We start from the raw sequence: 13,538 nt of genomic DNA, 5'->3' as shown, positions 1-13,538 counted from the left end.
ACATATGGTCAATTTGATTTCAAAATCTATATGAATCATATATATAGTTTAGTTGTAACTAGTATTCAGATTAGAGCGTGTGTGTGTGTGTGTGTGTGTGTGTGTGTGTGTGTGTGTGTGGCTTTAAGAGAAAGTCAGGTGGTTTATGATTATGAATAGTGTTTAGTTAGTTTAGTAGTACTGTAGCTATAGATAGTAATTATGAGATTATGGATATGAATAGTTATTTAGTTAGTTTAGTAGAAGCTATGTTTCTTTAAGAGTCAGTCTTCAGGTGGTTTATGGATATTAATAGTGTAGTTTAGTACCTAGTTCGTAATAGTGAGATGACAGTGGGTGTCTCTTTAAGAGTCAGTCTTCGGGTGGTTCATGGATATGAATAGTGTAGTTTAGTTAGTTTAATAGTAGCTAGATAGTAATAGTGAGATGTGTGTCTCTTTAAGAGTCAGATCTTCAGGTGGTTTATGCATATGAATAGTGTATTTAGGTAGTTTAATAGTAGCTAGATCGTAGATGACATGACAGTGTGTGTCTTATGGATATTATGAATAGTGTAGTTTAGTTTAGTAGTAGCTAGATAGTAATAGTAAGATGACAGTGTGTGTCTCTTTAAGAGTCAGTCTTCGGGTGGTTTATGGATATTATGAATCGTGTAGTTTAGTTTAGTAGTAGCTAGATAGTATTAGTGAGATGACAGTGTGTGTCTCTTTAAGAGTCAGTCTTCGGGTGGTTTATGGACATTATGAATAGTGTAGTTTAGTTTAGTAGTAGCTAGATAGTATTAGTGAGATGACAGTGTGTGTCTCTTTAAGAGTCAGTCTTCGGGTGGTTTATGGACATTATGAATAGTGTAGTTTAGTTTAATAGTAGCTAGATAGTATTAGTGAGATGACAGTGTGTGTCTCTTTAAGAGTCAGTCTTCGGGTGGTTTATGGACATTATGAATAGTGTAGTTTAGTTTAGTATGAATAGTGTAGTTTAGTTTAGTAGTAGCTAGATAGTATTAGTGAGATGACAGTGTGTGTCTCTTTAAGAGTCAGTCTTCGGGTGGTTTATGGACATTATGAATAGTGTAGTTTAGTTTAGTAGTAGCTAGATAGTAATAGTGAGATGACAGTGTGTGTCTCTTTAAGAGTCAGTCTTCGGGTGGTTTATGGACATTATGAATAGTGTAGTTTAGTTTAGTAGTAGCTAGATAGTATTAGTGAGATGACAGTGTGTGTCTCTTTAAGAGTCAGTCTTCGGGTGGTTTATGGACATTATGAATAGTGTAGTTTAGTTTAGTAGTAGCTAGATAGTATTAGTGGGATGACAGTGTGTGTCTCTTTAAGAGTCAGTCTTCGGGTGGTTTATGGACATTATGAATAGTGTAGTTTAGTTTAGTAGTAGCTAGATACAGTAATAGTGAGATGACAGTGTGTGTCTCTTTAAGAGTCAGTCTTCGGGTGGCTTCTTGATATTAATAGAGCTTGCTGTGTCTTCCTCCTGTGACGTAATGCCCAGCCTACAGACAGACAGGCAGAGAGGTCCTGTCACAGCAAAGCGATAACACTAGTCTGAACAGAAAATAACAGATAACGAGCTGCACAGCTTTGCTGGGACCAGCGAATCCCGGCTGCGGGCGGCTAAATATAACATAATATAATCTCGGAATATCGTAATATCAGAGCCAAAACACTCACTAACCAGTCGGTATTAGGCTAGTTTGATGTGCTTCCGTGAAGCCTTAACTCTCTCTCTTTCCCTCTCAGACCAAAGAAAAGCAGACAGCCAAGACACAGTCACCCCGATCCGACATCATCAACAAACAAAACCCCACAAAGAGACGAAGCAGCCAGCCAGCCAGCCAGCCAGCCAAGCAGCCAGCCAGCCAGCCACCATCTTAACAGGCTGCAAAGAGACACACACAGAGAAAGAGGCTAATGCTTATTTTGATCAACAGGTAAGCAGCACCAAAAGAAACACCACCACCACAAACACACAACATACACACAACAAGCCGAGTGTAGTTGCTGCTGCAGTGGCATTGTAAACGGCGAAATGCATTGCAACGCCGATGCACGGGCTAGAGTAGTAGTTGGGCAAAATGCATGCTCTCGGACAAGTGGTGAAATCAGATTTTTAGTTCATCTTAAAAGGCAATTAAGCTATCAACGCGTTTGGGAATCAAACAATTGCTCTCGTAGCCGCTAGTAGTTTTTACGACGAGCAGCAGTCGGTTTGCGTCTTATGTAAGTAACGGCCTCAGCAGCAGCGTTGGTAAGGAAAGATCTGAATGAGAGAGTCAGAGGAAAAGGAGACAGAGCAGCACCGCTTTGAATTCACATGGCAATTTACATTTAGCTTGGGACACCCAAACGCTACACAAATACAAATTGGGGGGCTACTGGGGACGGCTACTGCTTTGATTAGGACAGGAGTTTGAAGCCAACAGCAAGGGGACGTGGAATGACTTTGTCGCTGCAAGTAGGTTTGTGTTTTTGTGTGTGTTTGTTTTGTTTCTTTATTTTTGTCATTTTATTTGCCCGACACCCTGATTGGATTAGAATGAGAAATCAGGGACTTGGGAGTGATTTTGTCACTACAAGCAGGACTCGTGTAACTACTATGTGTTACTTTTTCTTATTTTCATTGATGAGTTTTTCTTACTATTCTGGCTGCAAACTTGATACTCAAGTTCAGATTTCTTGGTCCCCCGAATGACGCACGTCGGGGAGAGAAAAAGCGGTTTATGCTGAAAGATGAAGCGAGTTTTGGACGCCTATAGTTTCGCGGGGAGTAGGGGGAAAAACAAATGTAAGCCTAGATCAAAGAGGGGGACGTTTATAAAGTGATTTACTGCGGATATGGCGCTGTTTTTGCACCTCTTTCATTGTTAGGATCGCTCCAGCTCGGGCAGCGTGGTGGATGTGAATTGTCGTAAAGATCCCCAAAACAATCCCTTAACAGCTCCAGCTCGCAGCGCAGATCAACTCGGATATCACTTATTTATTATTTGCTGTTTTGTTGTTGAAGTTTTAATGACTGGTGCTGGGAAAAGGCTGAGTTGCATTTGCACCCAACTTTGAAAAGTTTCTCTCTCTCTCTCGCTCGCTCTCCCCTCCTGTCGTAAGTAACTGTGATGTTCCTTTGAGATAAGAGCAGGGTAGGCATGACAACTCTGTGTGGAGAGCAGAGTATGTGAAGCCAGCACAATGCAGGCATACACTGCAAGGAAGCTTTTTACATAGTCCTACACAGTTCTCCACTTCTGGCCCCAAGTAACTGATGGTGTATGGACCGACTTTTAGTCAACAGATAACCCCGGGATTATTTTTTTGAACAGAGCAGGCCTGTGAAGCTTGTGTAGTAGTAGGTATGACACCACATGCGCAGTTGTTGTAAAAGCAGATTTTTATCTATCTATCTATCTATCTATCTATCTATCTATCTATCTATCTATCTATCTATCTATCTATCTACTTATCTAAATTTATGTGTTGTTTATTTTTCACAGATAAACTTATGGAGTTTCAAAACTTTGGCCGACTAGTGCGACAGTCCTTAGAATCCAAATTACGTCTTATCTGCACCCCTGGCTTCGCAGCGTTTTAAAAGCCTGACACCAAATGCTCTGCACAGGTCGTGTTAAACGATCAGACAGCCTCAACAGACTTCAAGCGTTCCAAAAAGTAGGGATAAGTTTGAAACTGTAATGTAAAAAATGGTACACATCTTAAAAATGGCCCCACTTAAAGTTACCGTATGCGCACAGGTCCTGCAAAGTTATTTCTCAGACAACTCAAGAGTGAACAACAGAGTATGTGAAGTCAGGCCACAGACGGCCAGACAGACAGACAGACAGACGCACATTTCTCAGATTCTGATCATCTTTTTGAGGTCACTCTGGAAAAAGATAAAAAATTAACAAAAATGTCCCTCCTAAAATGTCTAGGCTTTTGTTTGCTTTGCCTTATCTAGATGCAGCGTAGTGACACATCTCTTCCATCCGGAACCCGAAAGCTCCGTTTATTTATGTCCTAACTTTTCAAGCAAATAACCTCACTATTATTATTTTTTAAATAGGGGGGGTGCACTGCAGTGTAACACACATCTCTTTCATAACATTCATGGTGTGAACATCGGTTATTATTTTAGTTGTTTTTAATAATTTCGCATGTTCCAAAACTTTTGTCAAACTTGAAGTTCCAGCCTTTTACACCAGAAGTGTATTTCAATCTCAATTGAAGTTGGATATCTATTCCAGGTACGTGGCATGTTCCACGTCAATTATTTTCTAACTTCTCGTGTTAGAACGTCTGCTTTCCAAATCCTATTCTTGAGTGCATAGTGCTGACAAAGTGTCCTATAAAAAAGTTCGATCAATTCAATCAACTTTTTTCCCACCAACTTTTCTTTTTTCTTTTAATCCGGCACTGATGATATTGTTATTTTGATTCTCTCGAGTGGTACCGAAGTTCCATAAAAGCGCTTCAATGCTTTTTCCATCAGATTTCGGAGGCCTCCTTATGTCCTGATAAAGTGCTTTTTAACTGATAACATCAGCTTTTAATTCAGCAGGTCATATTCTACAGGCAGACCTCTGCTATATTTCATTATAGTCCTTTCAAGTCCTGTCCATCTGTTTCTTTACGGTTTTCACTGCGTCCCAGACACATTGAGACTGTGTGCACTGCTGTCGCCCGCCGCCAGCACTTCTACCTTTAACTCCACTTAGAACTGTGACTTTTTCCCCACCTTCTCCTACCCACATATATCATACACCCAATACGCCTTTGTTAAACATTTAACATTAACAAGGTTGTGTCAAAGTAGGAACAATGTTTGATCTATCTTTGTATCTATCTAGCTGTACAAAGTTTTTTTTTCTCTTTTTCTTTTTCCCAGACACTGGATATATTATTGTATATTATGGCCTTGTTCGTAGCTGCTATTAAACGTCAAAACAGTTGACGACTTCCTAAAGAGAACTTCAACTTGTAAAACCCTTTCCCGTATGTGTGTGTGTGTGTGTGTGTGTGAGAGCGAGCGAGCACACAGTGCTTTTTCCTGTGTGTGTGTGCGTGTGCGCGCAGAGTGCTAGGGCTTACTCATATGGCTGCAATATGTGAAGTTTCTGTGGTGGAATGGGAAAGAGAAAGTTTGGACAGGGAGAGAGAGAGAGAGCGAGCACATGGTGTGAGGGAAGTCAGAAACGTCCTGTTCAACTTGTTGGAATGTATCTCTTGTATTTTATTGATGGTTTGATGTTCTGTAAGACACGAGGAACGACTGTAGTGATTTTGTGGGCTGCCATACAAGTTGTCTTTGGTAGTTTCCAGGCGGCGCTCTGCGAGGAGAGCAAACGGCCTGTCGGAGACGGAGTGTTAAAAGGTGACTTTATGTCGGTTAGAGGCGGTTTTTGTGGGGAGAACTGGGGTGATTTCATCGGCAGGCAGACGCTGGATTTTCACTGCTTCAAGACGTCATGGTTCTAGAGGAGTTTGAATAGAGAGAGGCATGGGAATTTTGCTCGTGACTCATAGCTTTCTTTCAAATATTTTGTGTCCAAGAAAAAAGGGAAAATGACAGTCATCGTAGATAGATAGGAGAAGTGTTTGACGTTTAATATCGCGTCTAAAAACAAGGCTTTTTGAAAAGAGCATAATATCGACGTGTTTGGAAAGAAGAGACGTTTTCTACGAATGAAAAGAACGAGGAAAGAAAGAAAGAAACGTCGTTAAAACAACGGTGGGTCATGACCGCACGAAGGAGAGACATGACACAATCAAACAAACGACCTCGCCTGCGATGACAAATGAGAATACATTAATAAAAGAGATGACAGGAGTGATAGAAGTGTGTGGAAAACTGTTGTAAAACTCAGATGTGACTCATTTGGTCATATCCAAACTTTCCCTCTGATGCCTCTCTCCAACCATTTCAGAATCAGAATCAGCTTTATTGGCCGAGTATGTAGACATACAAGGAATTTGACTCCTGTATACATTGCTCTCAATGTATTTACACAGGAAAAAGAACTATGCATACAAGCTAAGACAAATAAACAAGGACAGCGATAAAGCAAGTTAACGGCTATTCACACTATATACAATAAGTGTCATGTAGTGACCGTTATAACTATGTATATAAGAAATCAAATCAAATCAAAAATAATTGTATACCTATTGTACAGTCTAAATATGTGTAAACCACTGGATTGTAAACAAGGCTATAAGTCAGATATTGCACAGTTATTATAGATCTATATAAGCAAAGCTTTGGGACTATAATTGCACAGTTTTTGGGTTATTGAGACACAACTTTGAGACAGTTATTACACAGTTATTACAGTTATTACACAGGCTCTTTCTAACCTGTAATACCAACATTGGAAGCAGAGAAACACTTTTTTTTTTTGGAGGGGGGTGGTGGTGTTAGAAGATCAGGTGCGAGTAGAGGACAGAGCTTGGGGGACTCAGACAGGTGACGTCTTTTGTTATTGTGTCTTAGTTGCCGTCTCTGCTAAGATCCTTCATGGTGTCTCTCTCTCTCTCTCTCACTCGTTCCTCGTGGGGACCGGTGCTCGCTCGCTCGCTCTCGCTCAAGAGTGTTGTGTCCCATTTAAGCTCATCAGAATGGACCTCTTGCTTATTATAAGACATTATGAGGATCGCATGCAGTGACTTTGTATTCGGCATTCATATCAGTGATACGTTCATATCAGTGATACTAGGCTTGTTAGAGGGGATGTAGCGCTCTTATCAGCCCCCGGTTTTTTGTGCGCGTCAAAAGAGGAATTACCATAATTCCAATTAACGTTCTCCTATCATTGCTGTGTTACAAACATGTCGAGAGATTCTGTGCGTAGATGCATGGTGCCTTTTCACTGGCTTTGTTGGCTTTGTTGAGACATTAACTTTCTTGTAAATATATCTGTACTCTGGTCCACACTCAGACCTGTTGCACAGAACGGCCGAGTTTGTGCCGGTGAAAAACCGTTGATTCCCCCGACTTGAGGAGAGAATGACCCCCTAAAAATTGGATTATGAATACGTCATCATACAATTTAGACTGTTCAGTAATGCGTTCATATAGAGACAACTGCAGTGACTTAAGTGCTCCGTTTTCTTCCACATGTGGCCCTGCATATGCTTTTGTTGACCTGTTTCAACGTATAGAAGTAGATTCACCTATTATTTTGCAAAGGTGCGATGTAGAGCTGCAACTAACGATTATTTTCATTATCTATTAATCTGCCGATTATTTTCTCGATTAATCGATTGGTTGTTTGGTCTGTAAAATGTCAGAAATTGGTGAAAAAATGTTGATCAGTGTTTCCCAAAGCCCAAGATGACATCCTCTAATGTCTTGTTTGGTCCACTCCACAACCCAAAGCTATTTAGTTTACTGTCAGAGAGGAGTAAAGGAACCAGACAATATTCACATTTAAGAAGCTCCAATCAGAGAATTTGGACCTTTGTTTCTTAAAAAAATGACTCAAAACGATTAATCGATTATCGAAATAGTTGTCGATAATTTTTCTGTCCATCAACTAATTAATTTCGATTAATCGTTGCAGCTCTAGTGCGATGACGGTTTGCCACCTCTCGGCCTCTGTGTTGACTTGTGCATTTATTTTTATTTATATTTTTTATTTTTTACTGAGCTGTTGCTTTGACTGTATTATTTCTCTTTCCTGCTTTACTCCTGCAGTTTGATTTCTGTGTTGATTAGCTTGTAACAGTTGAGCATGGGTGATCACTGTTGTTGATGTTTACCTGACAGACAGAGTGGACAGGTACATTCCAGTTTTCTCCCGCTAACGAGGACGATGCATTTAGTCTTGCTAACGAGGCAGATACAACAATGTACTCCAATCATCAAGTAGGGACGAGATACTTTTCCTCCTCTGGGAGACTCCATCCATTTATGAAAGTGAGCTGTCATAATGCTTTTGACTATTTGCAATAAGCAGCAACAGATAGCATCTATCTACTAGAGCAATCAGCTGGCTGCAGTTGAGATAAGGGAAAACATCCGTTTGTCAGGGATAGTTTATTGAAAGAAAACATCTTTTTGTACGGCTTCTGGCTGTCTTGGCTCATACTTGTACTACGTCTCTATTATTAGTTTTCTCGCTTTGTTCATATCCCAGGCACACAACTGTTTCTAACTGACTTGACTGTCTGCGCACATTGGGTTGGCTCTCGGGCCCCTTTATATTAGCTGCTTGTAAGGATGGTGATACAGGGATTTAAGCCGATTCTCCTGTTGCAGTTACTGGAAGTCACTCTGGAAGAGAGTGTCTGCTAAATGCCCCAAATGTCATCCCCACTCTCTGTCTGTGGTTAGCACGGCCTTGTTTAGGCTTCAGTTTGTCTGTAATGTCTTTTGGGTCTTTTTTTAGACTTTTTTTTTAAGTCTGTCTTCTAGACCGCCTGCTTCAGATAACGAACACATGGTCTTGGTTTAGGGTTAAATGATTCTTTCTTTTTTTTCCAGGTTTTTTAGCTTTTTCGGGACACACAAGTCCTAACTAGAGGACAGCTTTTCCTTCTTTGATCTTACAGAGTATACAGTGCCCAGTGATAGAGTGCTGCTCGAGAGGGATTTAAGGCGTATACAATGTAACCGTGACGACACACACACGCAGCAGTATAGCCGAGTTCCTAAAGACTGTCCAGTTACTTACCACAAGGTCTGCGGTTCAATCCCCACAACAGTCAGACAGCCACTGTCAGTCCTGTCGAAGTGTCCCTGAGCAAGACATTGAACGCCTACCTGTTCAGCTCATCCATTGGCCACTCTCAAGTCTGGATATGAGAATATGTAAATCAGTTTGAATTGGGGACCACAAGTTATGTCACCAGAAAAATGTGGAGAGCCATTTTTGATTTTCGCATAAACTCGCTTTGCTTCCTGACTGAGCTATTCTAAGAAGATTCAGCAGTTAGAATCTTATAGTTGTCATTTATGAGTTAGGAGCTCTGGGTGTCGTGACTTAGTTTGTCATAGCATGCTGGTCCACCTCGTGCGTTCTGTGCTGATCAGTTAATACTGTTCATAGAAGTTCTGACCTGGTGTTAAACAGTGCAGGATTTGTTCCCAGGGCGATGTTCAATTAACAAATCAAAATGATCAAATCAAATCAATCAAGTTGTAAATGAGAATGAATGAAATTGGAGTTTCATTGGAGTTTTTTGGGAAGTCTCATTTTGGTAGCATGTTATCACAATTTATACGTAACAGTAGGTCCCCCCCCCCCCCCCCCCCCCCCCCCCCCCCCCCTTAGTTGTTTGCACATGACTACGTGCTTTAATTCTACAGTGATAAGATACACATTTTTCACAAGGCCTAAACTTACCGTACAACTATATCAATATGTGATTATTGTTATTTTGCACTGGGGAAGAGAGGAAAAAAAATAGAGCCAAGAGCCTGCTTGACTCTGTGTATATTACGAAAGACATGTAGCTTGCCTAACGCCTCTGAGCAGTTGTCAGTGAGTAGCTTTCCACAGCACAGCAGCCTTACTGTTATCATCGCCCTGAGTTATGAAACAAAGCGTGCAAAGCTCATTTGCTCATTAAAAGTTGACTCAGTAAGGTGGATTTATGTTTGTCCGCCGGCTCATAATGGCTCTTGTTGTGGTAACAAGTCGATAAAACTTTTTCTTTTCACGGTCTCACGTTTCAAAATTGACTGAGCTCCAAATTAAATGCCGTCATCTAATTGCATAGCCTATATTGTGACCGTCTATATTGAACCAAATTCCACAGCAAAACACTCATTGAAGGGTTTTTTATTTGATTTTTTTAGTTAGGGTGAATTGTGGGTGAAATGCCCCTCATTTTTTGGGGATCTTTTCCTGCATAATGAATTTGAATGAGATCCAAAATTGTCTTTTGACATAGCGACAGTACATTAAGGTTGTATTTAATGCAGTGAAATGTGTACATACAGTATAGCCTATATGTCAGCTGGCCTAAGTACCTTGGAACTCACTTTTAGGGGTTTTTCTCTCTTTATCTCTGAGCTTAAGATTATTATTATCTGACTATTTTACACAAAGTAGCCAGAATTTGGCTTTGAATATAGGCCCAATCCTCTGATTTTTTTTCTTTTTTTTTAAGTTTAGGCCAGATGTTTAGGTTGCCTGTCCGTCTGTCTCCTTGACAGTATTCGTGGGGCTGTCTGCACGTTGCATGATGCATCACACAGAATCATTGGGAGAAATGTCAACTAGACTAAGACAGTAATGAATGAGCTCGAACTCTAAATGACACCGGTGTTCTCGTGGTCAGAGTTTGAATGTAACCTTTGATGATGATGATGATGATGATGATGATGCTCTCTTTATTGGTGGTTTTAGTACTCATTTCTGAAATAGCGTTTTTGTGAGCTGGATGCAATCGTCACTTTGTTTCTGCTGGGCCTTGTTGTGTATAGCTTGCATGACAATAAAGTTGAACTTGAACTTGGACTTGAAGATTCACCCATTAACCAGAACATTCAAAAGCCACTGTATTATAGCTATTTCAATGTATTGGTTGGCCCATTTCGTCATCTACTTTATGAGACAGTAGAAGAAGAGAGAGAGAGAGAGAGAGAGAGAGAGCATCTACTGAACTCCAGTGTTCCTCTGTCTGAGCCGCGTCTGTCAAGTCTTATAGCTTTACACAGCACACAGCAAACACACAGCAGAAAATAGGTGTGGAAAATGTGACAGTGTGGCATAACTGGCATGAATGTGAATGCGATTTCTGATGCTGTTGACGCTGAGAAGGTCGCGGAGGTTGTGGGTTGTGGAGGTGGAAAGAGTGCACCACGATTTTCCTCAAGTGGTGCGGGATGTTTCTCAAACAGAGGTGTCAGTATTTGTCAAGGGAGCTATAGGTGCAATTAGGATTAGTTCAAAGTGGTGAACGGCAGTTGTATCAATTAACTCATCTTTATGTTGTTGTGCTCGTAGCAAATCATATGATTCATTATTATCCACTTTCGGTTTTAGGCGACATATCATTTAATTGTATCAACAACTAAACTAATACCTGTGTGAGATAAGGTCATAATAATAATAATTGTATTTCATCCAAATGACATCATCATAATTCTACTATTCGTTGACTAATTTAATTTTGGGACTTAAAATTGAGAGTAAACACTTAAAAGTAAAGACTTCTCCAACTATACCATTCTGTGTACTAGCATTTTAATTGGAGTTAATTAAAATAGCATAGAACAGGCTTCAAAGTAGGGATAATAAATAGTAGATAGTAGATAATAATAGATGGTGTTGTAACAGGTGTTGATTGTTTCTGTCTGTCCTGATCCAATGGTATTATTATGTACACACCCTCGTTCTAAATCACACCCAAATAATCAGTGTTGTGCAGAGGGTTCTCCAAAAAGTCCACTTTTCAAGAATTGAGGAAACACTTATTGATGTTATCGACAGTTTGGTTTGGTCATGAGTCATTTTCTACATGTGGCAAGCAATGTCACCCATCAGTTACAGTGTTAAAAAGCAATGTCACCCATCAGTTACAGTGTTAAAAAGCAATGTCAGCTGTCAGTTACAGTGTTAAAAAGCAATGTCAGCTGTCAGTTACAGTGTTAAAAAGCAACGTCAGCTGTCAGTTACAGTGTTAAAAAGCAACGTCAGCTGTCAGTTACAGTGTTAAAAAGCAATGTCAGCTGTCAGTTACAGTGTTAAAAAGCAATGTCAGTTACAGTGTTAAAAAGCAATGTCAGCTGTCAGTTACAGTGTTAAAAAGCAATGTCAGCTGTCAGTTACAGTGTTAAAAAGCAATGTCAGCTGTCAGTTACAGTGTTAAAAAGCAATGTCAGCTGTCAGTTACAGTGTTAAAAAGCAATGTCAGCTGTCAGTTACAGTGTTAAAAAGCAATGTCAGCTGTCAGTTACAGTGTTAAAAAGCAATGTCAGCCATCAGTTACAGTGTTAAAAAGCAATGTCAGCCGTCAGTTACAGTGTAATAAAAAGAAGAAAAAGCTAAATCAGAGTTCCTGCACTGCAAGACACTGACAAAAAATGTTGACGCTATTAGGAGGATTTTTGATGCGGTTTTTGTCTATTAGTGATTTGAAGCGTCTCTTTTTTTCCTTATAATGTAGCATCCATTTGTCATATTTCTTAGAAGACTGAAAATGGCAAACTTCATATAAATCTTTCATCATTTTTCATTATTAGAGTATTGGAGAAACATCTACCTCCTGAAGTGATTGAATTGAGAGTGAATCCAGTCCAGTGCTGTGGACAGCTGGAGATCAGTTACTGTAACAGACTATATCAGCTTCTTCAGTTGAGGTCAAGCCTGTCTCATTGGTTATTATTATGACTGACTGCACCCCTTGATTGTTTATTTCGGCACTGAAGGTTAACTGTCTGCTGCAGCAGTCACACCAAGACCATCACACCAACACAGTCACACCGACACACAGTCACACCAAGACCATCACACCAACACAGTCACACCAACACAGTCACACCAAGACCATCACACCAAGACCATCACACCAATACTCAGTCACACCAACACACAGTCACACCAAGACATCACACCAACACACAGTCACACCAAGACCATCACACCAACACACAGTCACACCAAGACCATCACACCAACACACAGTCACACCAAGACCATCACACCAACACACAGTCACACCAAGACATCACACCAATAAACAGTCACACCAAGACCATCACACCAACACACAGTCACACCAAGACCATCACACCAACACACAGTCACACCAAGACCATCACACCAACACACAGTCACACCAAGACATCACACCAATAAACAGTCACACCAAGACCATCACACCAACACACAGTCACACCAAGACCATCACACCAACACACAGTCACACCAAGACCATCACACCAACACACAGTCACACCAAGACATCACACCAATAAACAGTCACACCAAGACCATCACACCAACACACAGTCACACCAAGACATCACACCAACACACAGTCAGACCAACACACAGTCAGACCAACACACAGTCACACCAAGACCATCACACCAACACACAGTCACACCAACACACAGTCACACCAAGACCATCACACCAACACACAGTCACACCAAGACCATCACACCAACACACAGTCACACCAACACACAGTCACACCAAGACCATCACACCAACACACAGTCACACCAACACACAGTCACACCAATAAACAGTCACACCAAGACCATCACACCAACACACAGTCACACCAACACACAGTCACACCAACACACAGTCACACCAATAAACAGTCACACCAACACACAGTCACACCAACACACAGTCACACCAACACACAGTCACACCAACACACAGTCACACCAACACACAGTCACACCAACACACAGTCACACCAACACACAGTCACACCAACACACAGTCACACCAAGACCATCACACCAACACACAGTCACACCAAGACATCACACCAATAAACAGTCACACCAAGACCATCACACCGATAAACAGTCACACCAATACACAGTCACACCAACACACAGTCACA

General features: G+C 40.8%; 1 protein-coding gene across 1 annotated transcript in view; it reads left to right on the top strand.

Moving 5' to 3' along the window:
• The first annotated feature begins 1,625 nt into the window (after positions 1 to 1,625).
• Positions 1,626 to 13,538, top strand: part of trps1 (trichorhinophalangeal syndrome I) — a 206,162-nt gene continuing 194,249 nt past the window's right edge. Inside the window, exon 1 of the mRNA XM_083646814.1 lies at positions 1,626 to 1,942. The gene's annotated coding sequence lies outside the window, so the exon portion shown is untranslated. The remainder of the gene's footprint in view (positions 1,943 to 13,538) is intronic.

Source organism: Poromitra crassiceps (assembly GCF_964638095.1).
Source record: "Poromitra crassiceps genome assembly, chromosome: 11".
NCBI classification, from domain to species: domain Eukaryota; kingdom Metazoa; phylum Chordata; class Actinopteri; order Beryciformes; family Melamphaidae; genus Poromitra; species Poromitra crassiceps.
Note: the sequence above shows the minus strand (reverse complement) of the source record. Positions and strands in the feature narration are given on the sequence as shown.